Source organism: Momordica charantia (assembly GCF_013281855.1).
Source record: "Momordica charantia cultivar OHB3-1 chromosome 2 unlocalized genomic scaffold, Mcharantia_2.0 BLBB01000002.1, whole genome shotgun sequence".
Taxonomy (NCBI): domain Eukaryota; kingdom Viridiplantae; phylum Streptophyta; class Magnoliopsida; order Cucurbitales; family Cucurbitaceae; genus Momordica; species Momordica charantia.
In genome coordinates, this window is record NW_028275160.1 from 20,250,413 (window position 1) to 20,271,865 (window position 21,453).

Sequence of the window (21,453 nt, forward strand, 5' to 3'; positions counted from 1 at the left end):
GCAGCATAACCCTCATCTTCCCATTGTCGCTTGGTTTGGAGGAAGAATAACTTTCCATGTAATATTGCAACTTTGCTCAAAACATAACCAAAAACTTCCTCAATGCTAACCTAAACTTGCCGAAAATAAGAGGGGAATGAGAAAATTGGGGGATTCTTGAAGATTTCACTACTAGAATTTTGGGTTTTCGTGACGCACATGAACAGTAAAATACTATTCAAATAAAAAAAATGTCACGAAAAGAAAAAAACGCGTTTTGGGGGGAAAAAATAGAAATTTCTGGAATTCTGACCTTTTTGTGACGTTTAAACGTCACGAAAAGTTTGGCAAAACAAGTGTTTTTCTTGACGTTGAAAAAACGTCAGAAAAGAGTAAGGCGCATTTTTGGCGAGAAATGACGAAATGTTTCAGATTTTTAATTTTAGGGAAATATTATGAAAAATCTATTCCTCTTCGTTTTTAGAACATTAGCCTTTTTTTTTTGTTTATTTTTAGGTTTGTTTCTTTGGTTAAATAAAAGAAAAGAAAAACAAAAAGGAGGGAAAACAAAATTAAATCAAAACCCTACCCTCTCCAATATTCTTCTTCTTCTTCCTCTTCTCTTGGTAGCCGCCAACCCCCTCCTTATTTTGTCTCCGACGACTTGCCACCAACCGGCACGGTCAAACCCATCCCACGCGCAAATTTCTTTCTTCTTTCTTCTTCTTCTTTCGTCGTTTCTTCTCCCTCCTCTTTCTTCTTCTTCTTCAGCCACTTCTTCTTTCTTCTTCTTCTCCTGCTGTTTCTTCTTCTTCTTTCTTCGTCTTTTCTACTGCTTCTCACGCTATTGATGGCACTACCAGGTGAGTAAAAAAGCCCCATTCTTTTCTTTTTTTAATCCATCGCTTCGTTTCGTTTCGTTTTTTAGGGTTCTATCATTTGAAAAGTACGAAACATGAAATTTGCGATTCAAACTGCGATTTGAATCGTTTTGCCTTTGTTTCATTTTGAATCGTATACGTTTTTAACAACATTGATTTTGTGTACTCTCCCTCCAATATATCCCATCTAATATCTCTATGTTTTGCTTTGATAAGGTTCTTCATGAGCACCAATTTAACACAACTGATTATGTTAAATTTTAGCCCTAACAATAATGAACTCCACAAGGAGAATATCAAACGAGTTGGAATATACAACTCCATGATATCCAATGGCATGACATGCTTTTTTTACTTATGCCTACACATTGGTCTTTATCAATCACTTTTCTGATATATGACTTCAACTACAATGGCCTGAATAAGATGAATGGCGTGTGCTGATATGTGTAGTTGCAAAAAAATGGCTAGGGGACTATGAAATTATACTTATCTGGTATACATTTTAGTCTCCCCACCTTTCTCCACTTCATTTAGACCATCAGACCATTCAGCTTCATCAGCAACAATTTTAGGAAATTCCATCCCGGCTGCTCTTAATTGTTGTTCAGTATGATAAGTAAATTGCATTGTTTATATTTTTTCCTTTTGATAAACATTTCTAGAATAATTGACACCTTTTCAATTAATATAATTCAGTTGAATGAATCAATTATCGCATTTTTAAGGTGGAGCCCTTCCTTTTAGGTCGGTTTTGTCACTGTTTTTGTTTTGGGGCCTTTTTGTTTTACTTAGGAGGTGCTTTTGGTTGACTGATAACTTAGTTGTTGACATGTCTTTATCGCAGTGGCTTGTAATGAGATATAGTATTTTTAACTTGGAAGTTATTCAAGCGGCTGTAAAGTTGGCCAAACAAGAGAAAGCTTTTGTGGTATATTCCTTGGCAAACCTCTGTGTGCTTTTTGTTTTGAAGAAGAGACTTTTGTATCATTTTAAAAGATGTGTTTAGAGGTAAATAAAGTAGCTCACGTCTCTATATTTGGCCAGATGGTTGGGGATTTTAGATCACCTTTTCTCCAGCTACTGGAGTCTGGAGATATAGACCTTTGCTTTGCCAACGAGAACGAAGCAAAAGAGTTGATAGGGTGATTGCCATTGCTTTGAATCTTATTAATTTCCAAACTTGACTGATTGTAAATCTAATATCTGCGCTGGGATTTGCGTCTGGGGTTGTTGGTGCTTTGGATCTTTGTGATTGTTGTGATTGGTTTTATGTAGTGTTTATATTTGTGTCATGCATATAGTTTGAAGTCTAGTTGAATAATTGTGTGGCTATCCTGTAGCAAAGATAGCCAATTAAGACTTAGTGTTTATATTTTCATAAATGAGTCAGATCTCATTATTTGCTTGGTCTTTCAAGGTTGTGTAATATAATCTCAATTGCTACTGTTAGATTCTGCTCACATTGTGATGCTATTAGATTAGATTTTGTATTGAAGTCTCTAGATCTAGGTTGTGTAGCTTACTTTTAGGATTTCTAGTAATTGAAGAGGTAAACAACGTACTGTTCAATTCTCGAAATTTGAGTTCAATTCTGATATCTTCATGTTGTCTGTGTTGCAATAATTTAGTCTATTTATTAGGATTTTAGTGCGAAAAAAATCTAATATAGATTTTATCTTATAATTTGTAGAGAATGTTTAATTAGTTATTGTGGTAGTTTTTCTAAATTGCATTGTTTTGAAAGATTTGTTGTAGATCAATCACTTATATGGTTAGTCATGAACTTTTTGTCTTGAAGAGGTAAACAATAGCATTTTGTATTTAGGTCTCTAGATTTAGGTTACGTAGCTTTAAGTTTTTAGGTTTTTTAGTAATTAAAGTTGTTCTTGAGTTTTGATAAGGACTAAAATTTCTCGTTTTCTCGTGGGTGATCACTTTTTGAAGACGAGGATGAGGTTACTGAATAAAAAAATTAAAGCTTTCTTGGATGAAAAGGTTTGAGTTTTCAATTTGAGTCTTTGAGATAAGTGACTACTTTGTCTTTCTAATCAACATTGTCGGCTCTTTTATTAAATACGCTTGTCGGTTTTTTGTTGGGCGAGAAATTGGAGTGGTTCTGTTCCGTTCTAATTTGTAATGCATTTTTTCGATGTCTTTTTTATAACTACCACATTTATGTTATAGTTAATGATGTAAGTCTGTTCCCCTCTAGGTTTCTTGATCATGCTTTGATTTTGCCTTTCATATTCTTGTGAGAGACCTCAAAGAATGTGGCAACTACTTAGGATATTGCCATCATATGCTTGAGTGACTTCTGTTTGGGATCTACTTTTGAGAATTTGGTTGCTATAGTTTAAAGTCTAGTTGGATAATTATGTGACTATCCTGCAGCAAAGATAGTCAATTAAGACTTAGTGTTTATATTTGTGTCATGCATATAGTTTAAAATCTAGTTGGATAATTGTGTGGCTATTCTGCAGCAAAGATAGCCAATTAAGACTTAGTTTTTATATGTGTCATGCATATAGTTTAAAGTCTAGTTGGAGAATTGTGTGGCTATCTTGCAGCAAATGTAGCAAATTAAGATTTGGATAAGTAGATTGTTTTTGCTTGTTATTGTTAAACATCTATGTTGTTCTTAAATCAGTTTTATTTGGGTAAAGTCTTTAGTATTTTGAGAATCTAAAAAACCGTTTGGTATTGTCTTTTTGCTTCTTTGTTTTTATGAAAGAAAGGTTTTGTGTGAATGATTCGAGGCAAAGAAAAAGATCTTAGGTGTTATTCTTTTGTAACTACGAGTTGAGTGTTATTCTTTTGTAAATAAGACTTAGGAATAATGCTTACACATGAAATCAATTTGCCCATCAACAAAATATAGTAACACCCATCAACTACTTTTGAGATAAACAAAGAAACGAATAAGATTGCATTCGAAAACCAGCAAAGGACTTTTATAATTTTTATAGTCAGAGGAGTGTTTGCTTTTTTGTTGCTTCCTTAAATCCAGGTAAAAGAATCTGATTTATGTTTTGTCATTTCAAAGGAAAGTAATGCAGGAGAAAGAGTAGTTTGATTAATCAAGGTCCATTCATGAGAGAATTGGGTACTCGATTTGTTTATTTATTTATTTTTTTTTTTGATCAACAAAGTTTTGGCATGAGGAAGAAGACAGTAAATGTTCAATGACTCAGAACAAACATTCACCATTTTTGTTTATTCTTTAAGTTAGTTGGCGTGGGTGTAATATTCTTTAAGCTTGATTCTCTTGCCTTATTTTATGTTGTTTATTAGTTTTCCTTGAATATGACAATTATTATGTTTAGTCCAACAAGTCTAATAGGTTAGATATGGTTAACCTTGGAACAACTAGCACTCGTCCCTTTATAACACAAGTAAGTTGACAATTTATATTGTTTTTACTTATGTATTGTGTTTACATCATTCATAATCGATAATGTTGTGCAAGTACTATGTGTAGGAGTATTTACGAGAAATAGTGTAAAATTCTAGTACCCCATGAGTGAACTTATACGTATAATAATCTATCTTTATGTGTTTATGTCAACTTGGTTCTTATGCTATATTATCTTTCTCTATCTTTGTAGTTAAACACAAAAAGCGCATATCACCAAGAAGAAATTGACAGGTTCGAACTAAATTGGCAACTTTTGTTGGAAGATTTGCGTAGACTTACTTACGGATTTTGTTTCTTTGATGTTAAGCTAGTTGGATTATACCATATTACTAAATTTTTATTTATTTGATGTTAAGCTAGTTGGATTTTGTTTATTTGATGTTAAGCTAGTTGTGATACTTTAAATTTTTAAATATTATATCATATTATTAAAGGATGTAGAAGAAGTGTACGTAGGTTCGTTTTTGTTTAATCAATTCTTTGACGTTGGAATAGTATTTTCAAAGAATACTATTGTGATAGGCTCCTAGTATTTTTATTTAAGAATGTTATTTGCAAATATCACGATCCTTTGCAATTTTTAATAGATAGACACGTTTTTTAGAAATTGACTTTCTTACCTTATCTATCTTTCGTTATTCATTTATCTAACTTGGGTATTGTTTTTTCATTAGGTCTTTCACGACCCCAAAGACTCGACAATTAGGAATTCAACTAATTGATAGATGAGCTTCGTTGTCAGGGTTTGGTGTGTAGAGAACATGTTTAATTCTGTAATTTTGTAATTTGTGTTTGAGAATACTAGTATATTCTAAATTAATATATTAGCTTCCTTGTTCATGTTTAATATAGTTCAACTTTGTTATCTAAATTAATATATTTGCTTGTTCGAACGACAATTTGACTCTATAATATTTCTATTACGTGATATCTGCAATCAAAATTAAATACATTTTTTGTGACTCTTTTTTTATCGTCACAAAATGAAATCATTAGACGTTTTTAAACAGTCACAAAAATATTTTTTTAGGACAATTATTGCCATCACGAAATATTCTTTTCGTGACGTTTAAAAAACGTCACGAAAGGATGTCACGTGACCTTTCCTCCCTATTCAAGGTCTTTCCATGACCTTATATCATCGTCACGAAATCATTTTTCATGACGTTTTATGAACGTCGTGGAAGTCCATATCTTTCATGACGGTAATTAATCGTCACGTGTGCTAATTTTTGTGACGTTTTTTAAACGTCTCGTATACCTTTCGTGATGGGTGTATACGTGACGGCGTTAAAAACGTCACGAAAGATTTTTGTGACGTTAAAAAAACTTCACGATAAGTCGAATTTCTACTAGTGTTCGGTGGAAGAAATCAATGGGTTGGGGTCTTTGGGAGAAGAAATCACACAGGACAGAGAAAACTAGGGCTTTTGTTTTGTTTTCATTTAAATCAACCTAGGGTTTTTAACAAAGGGGTTTTGATTTTTTAAAATGGCCCAAAGCCCATTTAAAATTAATCTAGCATAAGCTCACGGAAATCTTGATTTGCAAATTTTGAAATCTCTTTTTTTTTTCTCTTAAATTGAGCCTGGCAGAATCTTGGAGTAGGCAAAATCTTGATCCTGCAAAATTCAAATAAGAAAACAAAAATTAGATTTGAAATCTACACAAAAAAGCATAAATAAAGGTGTAAAAATTTCACAAAAATAAGACAAAAAATATTTTACATAAAAACTCCCTCAATAAGGCAACCAATGCTCGTGATTTCTCATGATTAGGCATGCTTAACAAAAAGATAGTAGATTCAACAGCAGCAAACAAGGCATGAAGTAAGATAAGGAACGTATGGTCCACAAAATGTCAATGTTTATATGACCCTAACTTGTAAGATTAAATATGAAAGATGTTATCCACAAAACATCTCAGCATGCTGTCTAACGAAAGCAAATACTTCTACCCATAAAAAAACATGACTAAGCACACAATGAACAAAACAACATGCTTTCAAGAATAAACCAAGGGTTAGAAAACTCCCTCAAATAATCCGATGAGAAAAGTAAAAAGAGGGCCACCAAGTGGCGCTTTTTCAAGGCATTCCATACTTTCCTCGACCAAACTGGCCTGCAACGCCTCGGTTCTTCCTTTCTTCATTCTTGTTTTGTCCCTACTCATTCCGACGTCGATTTGAATCGACTCCACCAATCCCAACGCTATTTGTTGTTGACAGCGGCATGTCTGCCATCGCGTAGTTGAGGAGGTTTTACTAGTTGAAACCTAGGTTCTTATTAAGCGTCTCCCTTAGATCACGTTGTTCCGAATAGAGAAGCTACTCTAAGGCTCTTATGAGACCTGGTATGTTGCCATTGGCTTTTCAGAGTGAACTTAATATTGTCGAGACCTCTTGACTAGTGTCGTCTGCTAGCGGCCATACGGTGTTGAATTGGGCCAGGAATGTCTAACATTTTTGCTAGCTAGGGTTGGGTTAGTGTTAAAGTTTAGTAATTAGATTGTTAAAAATGCTACCGAGAGTCACCAAGTTAAATATATAGATAATAACTTTGAAAGAAAACAACAAATTTAAATGTAATGAAATGATCCAACCACTTTACTTCCAAATTTGTTTAGGAGCCTCGGTAATGGATCTTATGTGTCTATAATCAATTTAACCTATATGATTAAATAAATCATACGACCTTTGAATTTTATAAGAAATCGCCCAATGTCTAGTATCGGTTAACCACGTGTTTATGTCTAAACCTCACTCCTATATTGATCTTTCGAACTCTGTTGTAATCTAACTCCAATATCAAATTACAACTTACATGCTCCCATAAATGCAAGTTTAGATAGGCATTTATCAATCAAATCAATAGATCAAACGACAATCAAACATGATTGAGGGAAATTGCATGTTTATGTTAGAGAAACGACAATCACATTGAGTCATTTACATAGCCGAAGCTCCAAAAAAATTCATGTCATATTTGAAATTTTAAATCAAAAAGATGAACCGTTAAACATCTTTATAGAATTAAATGAAAGAACAGAGATGATAAATGTGCCAAGTCAAAGATATTGATTGAAATGAAAATAGTAAGGGTCCGTTTGATAACCAGTTTTATTTTTTGTATTTGGTTTTTCTTGTTTTTGGTTTTTAGTTTTCTCTTTTTAAAAAACAAAAACTATATGTGTTTGATAACACTTTTTTGTTTTTTGTTTTTAAAAAAATGGAAAACCAAACATGTTTTTGTAATATTTTTAGTTTTCCATTTTTAAAAAGTTAGAAATTTGAAAATAAATATATTAGAGGAGAAAATTCTAGGTAGGATAGATATGACAATAGCGTGAGTGCGAGCGAGGATACTCTCTCCCATTCTCGTGCTCGTGAAAATTTTTAATCCGCATCTTCACCTCGTTCTTCGGTCCGAAAGATGTTCAAGAAAATTTGTCGGTTTTATAATTGTTTTTAATTATTTTTAGAATTTAAGTATAAAAAAAGTGTAATAAATATATATTAACTTATTTTAAAAATTGAATGGAGGACCGGGAGGGGTTGGAACATGCATTTCCTAGTTTGTAGGTCTGACCCTATGCAAATTTTTGTCATCCCCTAATGTAGACACGTGAAAGTACAAATTTAGAGACATGTAAATAAACTTTTAGAAAATAAATTTTAGAAACATAAATAAAAAGATTTTTAAAAAATAGTGAAAGAAAAGTTAAAGACAGAGCAAAAGTTTAGAGAAAAAGAAAGTAAAGTTGAGAGGGAGAGATATGTTAAACAAAAAACCAAATGGTTATCAAATGGTCTCTAAATGAATCCACGTTCGACTTGAGATTTCAATGAATCCAAGCCACCTTCAACCTTTCGTTTATCGTTTGTCAAGGTAGGTGGGAATGACAAATCTAAGGAAAAATATGTTCTACAAAGAAATGCTTATTATGGTTTAATAACCATTTTATAATTAAACGTTTTATTTTCGTGACATTAATTAATAACATTTAATTTATTTTACAACATTTTCAAAATGGTTCCTATACTTCACTATATATATGAATTTGTTTGATCGGAAGGAGGGAATATAGAATTACAATAAAGTTCTCCCTTCTTTCTACTATTTTTCTTCCGGTTGATTAAAAAATTATGAGGAAGTTTTTCGATTCCACTTCTCTCGAACGAGTGCACGTCCGAATTGGATTTTGTGTTAACTTTGAGGAGCAACCGACACCGAAACGATTTAGCATTATATAGTCGTGCCGAAATTGCTTTCAAAACAGTGGATTTTATCCACAGCACAAATGATCTTTTTTATCTAAATCTCTCTCGGTCCTAACAATCAATTGAATCGCATGCCGTTAGCTTAAACCCTCCGACCTTAATGACTTTGCACTCACATATGTGTTCATCCATGCGCTTGTATATGAGCTTCCTGCTGTACATGATAGCAACATTATAACGCACGCATAAAAAGTGCCAACGCTCCCCTAATTTGGGGTTGCACCAATCTAAAACATTTTAACTTAAACATATCTTATAATTAATACTTTGCAATTATTGCAGCAATTATATGGATTTTACACTAATACTTTGCAATTATTGCAACAATTATATTTTAGCCTTCATTTATTTGAATGGAAGGGACGAGTGCATTGAGTAACGAAAATACTTGACTCCTCACTAGTAAGGAGGAATCTTATCCCTACCACTATTTAATATTTGACAACTCATCATTTTTTAAAAACACTTTTTGTTTTTGCATTTCTCTCCCTTAGTTGTCAAATATTAAATGGTGGTATAGACAAGATTCCTCGTTACTAATGAGTAGCCAAGTATTTTCCATTGAGTAATACTAGTCTTCCCATGTTTTTTCCCTCAAGTTTTCTATGAGAGTTTGTAGGGTTTGCCAGCCGTGGTGGTGTGTTGGGGTAGGATACTCTACTGGCATTCCTCCTGTTCTGGTGGAGGGCTTTTTGTTTGCTGTCATGGAAGAAAAGAATTTGAGCAGGCAGATAGAGAGGATGAAGTTAATCACAGAAGAAAAGAATGATGTTTTTGACATGGAGAAGATGAAGTGGAGGACTATGGAAGTCTGATTCAGTTCACCTTAGTGTGTCAACTTCTTGACTTCAAAGATTATCAAATAGGATAGTTTTAAAAATATGATGTCAAGGATATAGTCCAATGTGAATGTGGAAATCCAGATGGTGGGAAATAATTTCTTTCTTTGCAAATTTCGCAATCAACGTGATAAGAGTAGGATCATTGAAAACAGCCCTGGGTTCTTTGACAAGGCCTTGATGCTACTGGAGGAGCCGCGGGCAAATTGTAATTTTAAAGATCTTGAGTTCAGGTACGCTTCCTTCTAGATCCATTTCCACGACTTGCATTTTGCTTGTTTCTCTAGGAAAAGAGCTATGGCTATTGGAAACATGATCGGTAGATTTGAGAAGTTGGAATCAGATGAAGATGGAAGATGTTGGGGAGAATACAAATTGATGTTTGCAAGGCTTTACGACGCAGATTAATGGTCAAGATTGGAGCCATGGCGGATGAGAGATGGATTCCGATCACTTATGAAAAACTCCTAGACTTTTGCTATGGATGTAGAAAACTCGGGCATGTCATGAAGGACTGCGAGGAAATTGCTGACGAGCATGATGTCAAGATACAATATGGGCCCTAACTTAGGGAACGTAACCGAAATCACATATGAGGAAGGAGGGACAGGGACAGTGGAGGCAGAGGAAGGGGGCGTGGAAATACAGAAAACCAATTATATGGGCCCTGATTCTTAATTGGTGCAGAACTTAATGGTTGATGAGCAAATATTGGAACGGTTAAAGAAAGACAAATCTGTCACTGAGGAAGATGTAGTACGACCCAAGAAGATTATAGGAGTAGAGGAGGTAATTAGGGAGTCCAACTATTACGGATGATGGGCCTATGGAAGTTGGGCCTCGTATGGGTCGGAAGATTAATTCAAGTAAGGGCTGTAAGAGTATTGATGAGGGTAGGGACTGTAGGAAAGGTAGTGGCACGTGGAAACGTCAATTCAGGCCAAACAAGATTATTATGGATAATTTTGCTCGGAACGGAAACACAGACCAGCTGATGGCCGGCTATTAACATCAGCTGGAGGATAAAATTGACATGGCTGGCCAGTAGAGGATATGCAGTCGGGCAAGTGAGAATGGTAGAAGGTTAACGATGGAGTGTAACAACCCGTATTTTTTAATACGGTCATTCTGACAAAATGCGGAAACGTAACTTTCAAGAAACCTTAAGAACTAAAATTATTCAGTGGAAGCAATTTCTTTACAGAATTTTTCTAAACTAATTTAACTAAATAGGAAGATGACTTTCAAACTCAATGTCAGTACGCTAAACTTCACCTTCTACCAGAACGATCACTCAATCCTTCATCTGAAAAACATTTAGGAAAACAAAGATGAGTACAAAAATACTCAATAAGCAATTTCCATATCGTATTTTGAAATTCATTTTCCTTTCAAAACATTCGTAAACAAAAATACGAACAGATCAAAACTTTTAAAGTTCTTTAAGATATCTAATACAATTTTCAAAACTTTCAAAACAAACTACATTTTCAGAAACAAAAGTCTTCAAATAAGATAAAATTTCTAGTCAATCAAAACAAACTTTCATTCATTCAAAACAAACTTCCATTCATTCAAAACAAACTTTCATTCGATAAAATTTCAAATCCTTCAAAACAAACTGTCTTTCAATCAAAACTTTCAAAGTTCATTCTAAAACGCTTGGTACAACTTTCAAACTTTTGAATAACTAAATCATTCAAACATTCAAAACAATCTTACATTCACTCATACTTTCAAAATCAGAGTGGAAGGTTGCATTATTTGGGTAGCCTACAGAACATATGTGGTTACCCGTCGGTAACACCAAATACTTTCTCTCAATACTAAATTAATTCAAAACATTGAACTAATTTAAAACAAATTTTATCAATCCTCTAAAACATGATTTCAAATATTTCACAAATAAACAAAATATCAATTTCAAACCTTTAAATAAATCTAAACAAAATTTTATCAAACCATTAAAGAATACTTCAAATACTTTGCAAATACACATAATTTCAATTGTCAAATTAGTTTTCAAATCCATAATAAAACTTCAATTTCATATCCAAGATATCAATTTCAAATCTTCGTATTAAATCCAAAATACATTTTAGTTTTTGAGGTAGGACAAATCACTTACAACACTTTTCGAAGGATACGGTAAATCACTTACAATACTTTTTCGAAGGGATATGACAAATTACTTACAACACTTTTTCGAAGGGATATGACAAATTACTTACAACACTTCTCGGATATGGTAAATTACTTACAATACTTTTTTGAAGGGATATGACAAATTACTTACAACACTTTTCGAAGGGATATGGTAAATTACTTACAATACTTTTTTAAACGGATATGACAAGTTACTCACCTCTTTCAGAAATCCTACGAATGTAATTTACTTCTTCCTTGGTAGTTGTCAACTTAGAGGCCTAGAAACAACCAATATCCAAAATTAATTCTTAAATCGTATCCAAGGATTTAAAATTCAACCAATTACTAACCCAAATCTTATCTACCCAATTTTCCTCCAAAATAATTAGGAAAGTATGGATTTGGGGCTACAAAACCAGATCTGAAAACTAGGTTAAAAAGCCTCTAAATTCAACAATAACAAATTTTAAAATTAGAAGAATCGATATAAATCAATATGAACTAAATTTACAAAAAGTTTCTCAATAAAACCAGCTTAAAAACCTTCTAAACAATTGAAAATTTGGGGATTTTAAATCTGAAAAATTTTCTGTTTTATAAAATAAAACTTCCAAAAATTTTCCATAAAACAATTAACAATTTACTAATTTTTATAGAAAAATCAGATCTGAAAACCGTATATAAAACCTTTAAAACTTGGTAAAAACATATAATTTTTCAAGTAAAAATCATAACAACAAACTATAATTTATAGGATACAAATAGGTAAACTTTTTATGCAAAAAGAGTCTCAAAATAGCCCAAAAACAATCTCATAAACAAAAAGATTCAAACCAAAAATTCTGGAAAATTTTTAGGGCAAAAGTCCTTAAAATCTTTTATTCTAAAAAACAAAGACCTCAAAACTTTTCTCAATAAACTGAATTAAAGAACTACAAATCAAGAAAAATAAAACTAAAACAATGAGGAAGAAAATCTTACCGATCTTTGAGAGAAAATACCAAAACTCTTCTTCTTTTCTTTTCTTTTTCTCTTTGTCTAATAGTTTAAGAAAATAAAACCTAAGGTTTAAGGGCTTTTATAACAAACCCTAATGAATCCTTATTCAAAAAGGATAATAAAAAGATAAAGATTTAATAAAACTCTTTCTTTTTATTTTTTTTTAAATTCTAAGAACAAATTATCTTTTAAAATAATTTTTAAAACAAAAATTTATATATTTTTTTTTAGAAAATAAAGAAAACAACTAAAGAAGAATAACAATTTAAATATATATATATATATATTTTTTTTTTTCGGTTGTTACATGGAGGCTGTTGAACAGCCCCGCCGAGCACCATGAAAACCTTATGTTGGAATGTTCGAGGGTTGAGGAACCCTCGAACATTTCGAGTCCTACGTCACGTAGTGAGTAGGAATAATCCCTAACTTCTTTTGTTAATGGAAACAAAGTGCGATCATAATATGGAAGGGAAGATCACGGAAAGCATTAATTTTGAATGTTGTTTAGGAGTGCCCAGCTCGGGTAGTAGCGGTGGCTTTATGTTGCTTTGGAACAAGGAGACGGATGTGAGAGTAATGTCTTTCTCACAGGGGTCATATCGATGTGTGTATTAAAGAAGCAGATTGGAGATGACGATTTACAGGAATTTATGGTCATCCTATCACTGAAAGACGAACGAAACATGGAGCTCATTAGACAACTTCAAAACAAATGGGAGTCTTTCATGATGTGATTGATCAGTGTGGATTAATGGATGTTGGTTCTGATATTGATAAATATACCTGGTATAAACTGTAAAACTTTTGTATAATCTCAACTATAACACATTCCAAAATCATGAACTTTTTAATATATCCATTATACAAAAGTTTGTACAATTTAACTAGCACTAAGGGAAAGTAAAAAAGGAATGAAAGCAGACTAAATAATTAATCATAATTGGGTGGTTCTTTACAAAGAAAAGATCTACTATATTTCCTAAAGATAACAACGATAATATTAGCCAAAGTAGGGAATTGAAGGTAATTGACTTAGGTGCAATCAATCACTAATGATTTGGTGATTGATTGTAGGCTTTATTCCCATTTATTTCTTAACCAATATCAACGATGGGAATTGCTACTGTTTTAAGGAAAATGTGGGAGACTAGTTTGGAAAGTCTGCTGTCATATTTATCAAAATATTCTTCTTCTGTCATTGAGTTGAGTGATCTTGATTTTCTGCTATCATTAAGTTGAATGAGCCTTGTTCTTTTACGTCATTTCTCAAACTCGAGGTAGGAATTTTGCCAACTCCAAGTTTGTTTGATAAGTTTTGAAAAGTTGTCTTGGCAAGGGGCTTGGTGAAGATATCTGCAAGTTGTTGATAAGATGGCACAAATCGAGTGAATAATGATCCAAGTGCTACCTTCGCTAGTACAAAGTGATACTCGAGTTCAATGTGTTCGGTACGAGCATGGAAAACTTGGTTGTTGGACATTTGAATGGCACTAGTGTTATCACAAAATAGTTGTGGAGGTTTATCAAGAGGTATTCCCATGTCACGAAAGAGAAATGTGATCCATATGAGTTCAGCTGCTGCATTTGCCATTGCTCTATATTCTGCTTCAGAGCTTGATCGAGAGACAGTTGGTTGCTTCTTTGAAGACCAAGATATTAAGTTGGAGCCCAAAAAGATACAATAGCCAGATGTACTTCTTCTTGTTATTGGACATCCTCCCGAATCTTCATCAGAAAAACCATATAAGTTTAGGGAACTATTTTTAAAAAAAGTAATGCCATGACACATGGTCTTTTTAAGATATCTAAGAATTCGTTTCACTTCCCTGAGATGTTTCACTTGAGGTTGTTGCATATTTTGACATACTTTATTCACAGCATGGACAATATCAGGTCTACTTAGTGTGAGATATTGGAGCGATCCCACTAAGCTCCTATATGTTGTAGGATTCACTGGTTCTTCATCCTTTGGAGAGCAATTTGGACTTAAGGCCATAAGTGTAGAAATAGGTGAAGCCCCCATCATTTCTGACTTTAGCAATATATCTTTAGTATATTTTCTTTGGGTGATATGATATCCATTTGAGGAGTTTTGTACTTCGATACCAAGGAAATAGTGGAGCTGGCCTAAGTCTTTTATTGCAAATTTCGTACCTAATTTTTGAATGAGCGATTCAACAAAGGTTGGTTCATTCCTTGTGATGATGATATCATCTACATAAACTAGCATTAGAATAAGAGTCTTGTTATGTTTATAAACAAAAAATGAAGGATCTGAAGGGCTACAATTAAAACCTATGTGTAGCAAAAACTGAGAAAGGTCATCAAACCAAGCTCTAGGAGCTTGTTTGAGTCCATAGATTGCCTTGTTTAACCTGGATACATAGTTAGGTAAGTCAGGATTAGAAAAACCTGGAGGTTGAGTCATGTATACTTTTTCTTTGAGGTATCCATGAAGAAATGCATTCTTCACATCCAGTTGTCTTAGCTTCCAATCATATGACGCTGCAAGAGCTAGGACAAGTCGTATAGTTGTGCTCTTGACTACTGGACTAAAGGTCTCTTTGTAAGCTAGACCTTCCACCTGTGAATATCCTTGAGCTACCAACCTTGCTTTATGTCTTTCAATTGAACCATCTTCTTTAAGCTTTGTTTTGAATATCCATTTGCAACTCACGATATTAGTAATTAGAGGTTTCCTCACTAGCTCCCCAGTCTTGTTATCATAAAGAGCTTTGAGTTCTTCCTTCATAGCATCTTTCCAGATTGGAATGTTTAGAGCCTCCTTGTAATTCTTGGGTTCACCAGCTTCTGTTGTGCTAAGAAAAATGTTGTGTTGTTGTTGTTTTGATTTCCATCTAGTGATCATATGATGTGTATTTAGTTCTCCTTCTGATCGGGGTTCAATGTTGGTGTTCACCTGAAGTTTATTTTGCTTATTTTGATCTTGAGTATCTGCAGTAGAAAAAGAAAGATCAATATACAGTGAGTCACTAAGATTAGGTAAAAAATAAGATGAGATTTTAGAGGTTGCAGTGGAGGGAGATTATGCATTTTCAAAGTTGCTAGCTTCATATTCAGTCTTTACCCGTAGTTGAGACTGAGATTGATCCACCAGCTCATGCTCATTTTCTATATTTTGTTGTTCAAATTGAGATTTCTCCAATTGTAATTCTGAATTTGAGAAGTGTTGGTTTTCAAATTGATTTTCTTCATATTGTTGAAATTGGAGGTGATCAATTTGGTTGTTATGAGATGTATTAGTTTGATCATTTCTCTGTTCTTCACTTGTAAGGTCTCTTGCTTCTTTGACTGTGTTTCTTCAATTTGTTCCAAGTCATCAAAGCAGATATTTTTGTTGTAGATCTCAGCACCTTGAATTCCTTGAGGTTGAGGTTGACCTGCTTGAGTGGGAATATGCCATTCTGCTGCATCTAAAAAACTTGACATTTCTAGAGATTCACAATTTATAGGTTTATTTTCTGATTCATGATCAAATGGAAAGAAGTTTTCATCAAATATAACATGCCTTGATATGTAAACTTTGTTACTTTTGGGATCAAGTACCCTTTATGAGATATGCTATAGCCTAAGAACACACAAGGATATGTTTTCTTTGCAAATTTGTTTTTGGATTGACACCTTAGACAGGGATAACATCTACAACCAAAAACTTTTAAATTAGTGTAATTAGGTTCTTTTTGAAATAGAGTTTCAAAGGGTGTTTTCATATTCAAAGAAGAAGATGGCATTCTATTTATCAAAAAGGTGGCAGTTAAAAAACTATCAACCCAATACTTGAGAGGTATTTTGGCTTGAAAGAGAAGAGCTAAACCTGTCTCAATTATGTGTCTATGCTTCCTTTCGGCTACTCCATTTTGTTGTGGAGTATGAGGGCAATTCATTTGATGATGGATTCTATTCTCCTCCATGAGTTGTTTTAGTTTCAATGAAGTAAATTCTCCTCCACCATCTATTTGAAAGATTTAATCTTCATTTCAAATTGAGTCTCAACTAGTTTATGAAACTTAAAAAAGCTTTTAAATAATTCTGATTTTCCTTTTAAAGGAAAGAGCCATGTATATCTAGAGTGATCATCTATAAAACTAGCATAGTATTTAAACTTTTGGCAAGCAAGAATGGGTGCTGGACCCTATAAATCACAATGAACTTTATCAAAAGGAAACATACTTGATTCATTTCTCAAAGTAAATGGCAGTCTACGATTCTTACTAAATCGACAAATCTCACAAATATCAGTAGCTTTCTTCCAATCAGATACTTGAATCATTTGTTTATTATTCAAATGTTTCACAAAAACTTCATTTAAATGGCCTAAACGCTTATGCCATAAATCAAAAGACAATTTATTTGAATTTTCAACACCAAGATATGCAAAAGCAGTAGTTGGTTTTTGTTCCTCCAATGCATAAAGATCTCCCTTTATATGTCCCCTTGCTAGTACTTGTCCCTGCTTGTTCTTCACAACAAAATCATTGGATGTAAATATAATTGAACAATCATTATCGTTAGTAAGCTTACTTACTGAGATAACATTCTTTTTAATTTCAGGAACTACCAATACATTATCTAGTTTTAAGTTGGTATCATGGGAGTGTATCTGACCTATATGAGTAATATTAAGTCCATCTCCATTTCCTACATATAGTTTTTCATTCCCTTTGTATATATGAGATGTAGATACCTTACCTAGATCATTGAAAATGTGTGAAGTAGCCCCAGAATCAGCATATAGGGCAGGATCCATAGTACCTTCAAAGGACAGTGCAGCCAAAGCCTTGGGAATTTCTTCAGGTTGAAAGGAGTGATCAAACCTGTTCCAACACTTTATAGCTGTGTGATTAGTTTTGCCACGAATTTGACATGAAACATACCTACTTTGATTTGCCTCTTTGGTAGGAGATTGACTTGAGACAGCATTATTAAGAGAGGAATATCCAGAGTGTGGAGAGGAATATCCTGAGTGTGGATTTTGACTTGTGTTGGATCTAAAACCTCTTCCTCTTGAATTGAAGTGGTTTACTCTACTTCTTCCTCTTCCTCTTTGACTGAAAAAAGCTTGATTTGCATCAGGGACAACAATCTTTTCTTCCTCAACTTCAAGTAAGTTCATCTGTTCATGAGCCTTCAAAGCGAGGATGAATTGGTTGAAAGTTGGATATGGAGCCTTTAATAGCATGGCTGTTCTAAATTCTTTGTACTTGTTCCCCAATCCTCGAGCCAATGTAAAGACTTTGCTTAAGTCATCTAGGCGCTTTTTCATAGCAGCTAATTTGTCACATAGACCTTTAAACTTCTTAATGTATTCATCAAGAGTTAGATTTCCCTTTTTTCAAACAATGTAGAGATTCGCTAATATGTATTTCATTTTCTTTTGTAATGGCAAGAAGAGTTTCTTCTAAGGAAGTCCATACCTTGTGGGAGGTTTCTAAACCTTCAATCATGACCAAGACTTCCTCTGAGATGATGCCAAGCAACCATGAAGTTAGCAACCCATCATTATTGAGCCAAGTCTGTCGCTTTTCACTTGTTTCACTAGATTCTTCCTTTTCAAATTTTGCTATCTCAGGTGAACAGTCTTCTTTGAGGTGATGTTCAATTCCCAGACTTCTCACAAGAGGTAGAACTTGTGATTTCCATAGTAAATAATTGGTGGTGCTAAGTTTGATGGATATCAAACTTGAGCATTGGTGGAATGATTGTATCGTGAGTTTTGTTTCTGATTTGGCCATGTGAATAGAGAAGTAGAGATGAATTTGAAGTTTGAACTTTCCCTAAGTGTAAAGCTCTGATACCATGTAAAACTTTTGTATAATCTCAACTATAACACATTCTAGAATCATTAACTTTTCAATATATCCATTATATAAAAGTTTGCACAATTTAACTAGCACTAAGGGAAAGTAAAAAAGGAATGAAAGCAGACTAAATAATTAATCATAATTGGGTGGTTCTTTACAAAGAAAAGATCTGCTATATTTCCTAAAGATAGCAACGGTAATATTAGCCAAAGAAAGGAATTGAAGGTAATTGACTTAGGTGCAATCAATCACTAATGATTTGGTGATTGATTGTAGGCTTTATTCCCATTTATTTCTTGACCAATATCAACGATGAGAATTGCTACTGTTTTAAGGAAAACGTGGGAAACTAGTTTGGAAAGTCTACTGTCATATTTATCAAAATATCCTTCTGCTGTCATTGAGTTGAGTGATCTTGATTTTCTGCTATCATTAAGTTGAATGAGCCTTGTTCTTTTACATAAACGATGTAGGGGTGAGATAATTTGGGAACACTTAGATAGGTATCTTATGAATATTGACTTGGCGAACATGTGTTCCTCTTTTGTCGTTCGCTATTTGGATTTCCTGGCCTCGAATCATAGGCCTATTTTAGCTACTTGGGAGTGGTGGCAGGAAAGTCATAGTCTAACTAAGAAGGGCAACATATGGAGGTTTGAAGAATGTTGGACCAAGTTTTCTGATTGTAGACGATTAATTCAAAATAAGTGGATGAGCTTGAAGGTTGCTGATGTTCAATCCTTCATGAAGAATCTTAGTAGCTGCTTGCAGAAACTTAGGAGGTGGACTTTAATAAGTTACGTGGTTCCATCAAGGTAGCGATAAGTTTGAAAGGGAAAGAAATTGAGCTCGTTAGAACTAAACGAGATTGAAATTGGAGAGTTGAAGTGTTGGAGGTAGAAAAGGAGTTAGAATCGTTGCTAGAAAGAGGAAAAAATGTATTGAAAGCAAAGATCTCGAGAGAATTGGATCCAGTAGGGCGACAGAAACACGAAATGGTTTCACATACGAGCTAGTCAAAGAAGGAAGACAAACCGAGTTAACGGGCTGGAACGTTGGGATGGGTCCTGATTTGATTATGATTCATAAATGGGAGAGATTGCAACAGAGTATTTTGTCGACTTATTCAAGTCCAATCACCATATTGAGATAGGAACTGAATAGATCGTGGATGCAATTTCTACTAAGATCACCGATGAGGATAATGCATATTTACTGAAAACTTTCACAAGGGAAGAGATTGAGGTGGTCTTGAAGAGTATGCACCCTACTAAGGCGCCAGGCCCTGATGGCTACCAAGCCGTGTTTTACCAAAAGTATTGGAATATTGTGGGGAGTGATACGGTGAGTCTGTGCAACAACTTTTTAAACGGGAATATGGATCTTGGATTGTTGAATAAAACTTGTATTGTGTTGATTCCTAAGAAGAAAGACCCTATGAGAATGAAAGACTTTGGGGCAATTAGTTTGGGTAACGTAGTCTACAAACTTATTGACAAAGTACTGGTAAACAAGTTGAAAAAAGTTACGGATAAACTTATTTCCCCAACCCAGTCAGCTTTTGTGCCAAGGAGATCTATAACTGATAATGCAATGATCAGGTTTGAGTCCATTCATGCGCTTAATAACAAAAGAACGGGTAAGAAAGGTGTGGTGGCCATGAAATTAGATATGAGTAAAGCATACGACAGGGTGGAATGGAACTATTTGAGGAGAGTAATAAAGAAAATGGGCTTTGAATTGGTTTTTCGGTCTTATTTAATGGTATCCCAGGAAGAATCTTTCAACCTAAGAGTGACCTGTGCCAAGGAGACAGTCCCCTTATTTGTTTCTACTTTTTGCAGAAGACCTTTCTGCCTTACTCAACAAGGGTGAATAGTCCGGTCAATTTTCAAGTTTGCGTATAAATAAACATTGTCGTTCTATATCTCACTTGTTTTTTTTTTACTAATGATAGCTTAATATTCTTTAAAGCTGATATTATTGAATGTGCTTCAATTAAATGTATACTTCTAATTTATGAGAAAGCTTCTGGTCAAGTCATAAATTTTGAAAAATCTGCTTTTATTGTTAGTTAAAATATAGGACCACGTATTCTGAAGCACATCCAGGGTTAGTTCAACATTCAGCATACAACTTTGATGGGTCAATATTTGTGGCTCCCCTACCAAATGGGTCGTGGTAGATGTCATACCTTCAACGTTATCAAGGAAAGAATATGGAATGTGTTGCAGGGGTGGAAGGAGTACTCTTCAAAATTGGGGGCAAGGAAGTTCTGATCCAGACTATTGCACAAGCAATTCCAAATTACACAATGTCGTGCTTGAAGCTTCCAGTGAAGATTTGCAAATAAATCAATTCTCTTTGTGCTATATTTTGGTGGGGATCTTCGGAAGGAGTTAGGAAAATTCATTGGAGAAGTTGGCGGAAGCTTTACTAATCCAAGGACCAAGGAGGAATGGGCTTCAAAGAGATAAGTATCTTCAACCAAGCAATGCTCGCTAAGCAAGGTTGGAGAATGTTAAAGAATGAAAGTAGTTTGTTAACTAGAATCATGAGAGGGAAATATTTTGTCCATTTTAATATCATGAGAGCCAAATTGGGGAAAATATTTCCTATGTTTGGCGTAGTATTATTTGGGGAAAGGAGCTGCACATCAAGGGGTGCAGATGGCGAATAGGAACTGGTTCGACAATTACAATTGGAAGGGATTCCTGGATCCCCGGGGTGGGTAATTGTGTGCCGGTTTACGTGAGTGACGAAGTTAAAGACAACTTAGTAGCGTACCTTTTGACTCAATCAAGTCGTTGGAATGAGGAACTTTGGTGAGGAGGAAGCCGAAAGAATTCTACATATCCCACTTCCACTGAATGGCGGGGAAAACGAAATTATATTGAACATGGATAAAAGGGACTTATTTTCTGTCAAGAGTGCTTACCATTTACGTCTTAAGTTGGCCAAGACAAATTTAGGTTTTACTTCTTCAACTGATACACAGAAAGTGGTGGAGAGCATTTTGGAATATATTGGTCCAACCAAAGGCGAAGATTTGTTGTTGGAAAAGCTATTAGACCATCCTCCCCAC

General features: G+C 34.1%; 1 long non-coding RNA gene across 9 annotated transcripts; it reads left to right on the forward strand.

The window, feature by feature from the left end:
• The first annotated feature begins 528 nt into the window (after window positions 1–528).
• LOC148213004 (uncharacterized) lies at window positions 529–5,125 on the forward strand. 9 transcript variants are annotated; one of them, XR_015789474.1, is made up of 6 exons: window positions 531–842; window positions 1,708–1,791; window positions 1,908–2,005; window positions 4,187–4,255; window positions 4,469–4,509; window positions 4,953–5,125. It is a non-coding gene; the product is annotated as an uncharacterized LOC148213004 (long non-coding RNA). The 9 variants fall into 9 exon arrangements; XR_015789470.1 differs by lacking the exon at window positions 1,908–2,005 and having other exon boundaries at window positions 529–842; window positions 1,077–1,791; XR_015789473.1 differs by having other exon boundaries at window positions 1,708–2,005.
• Window positions 5,126–21,453: the final 16,328 nt, after the last annotated feature.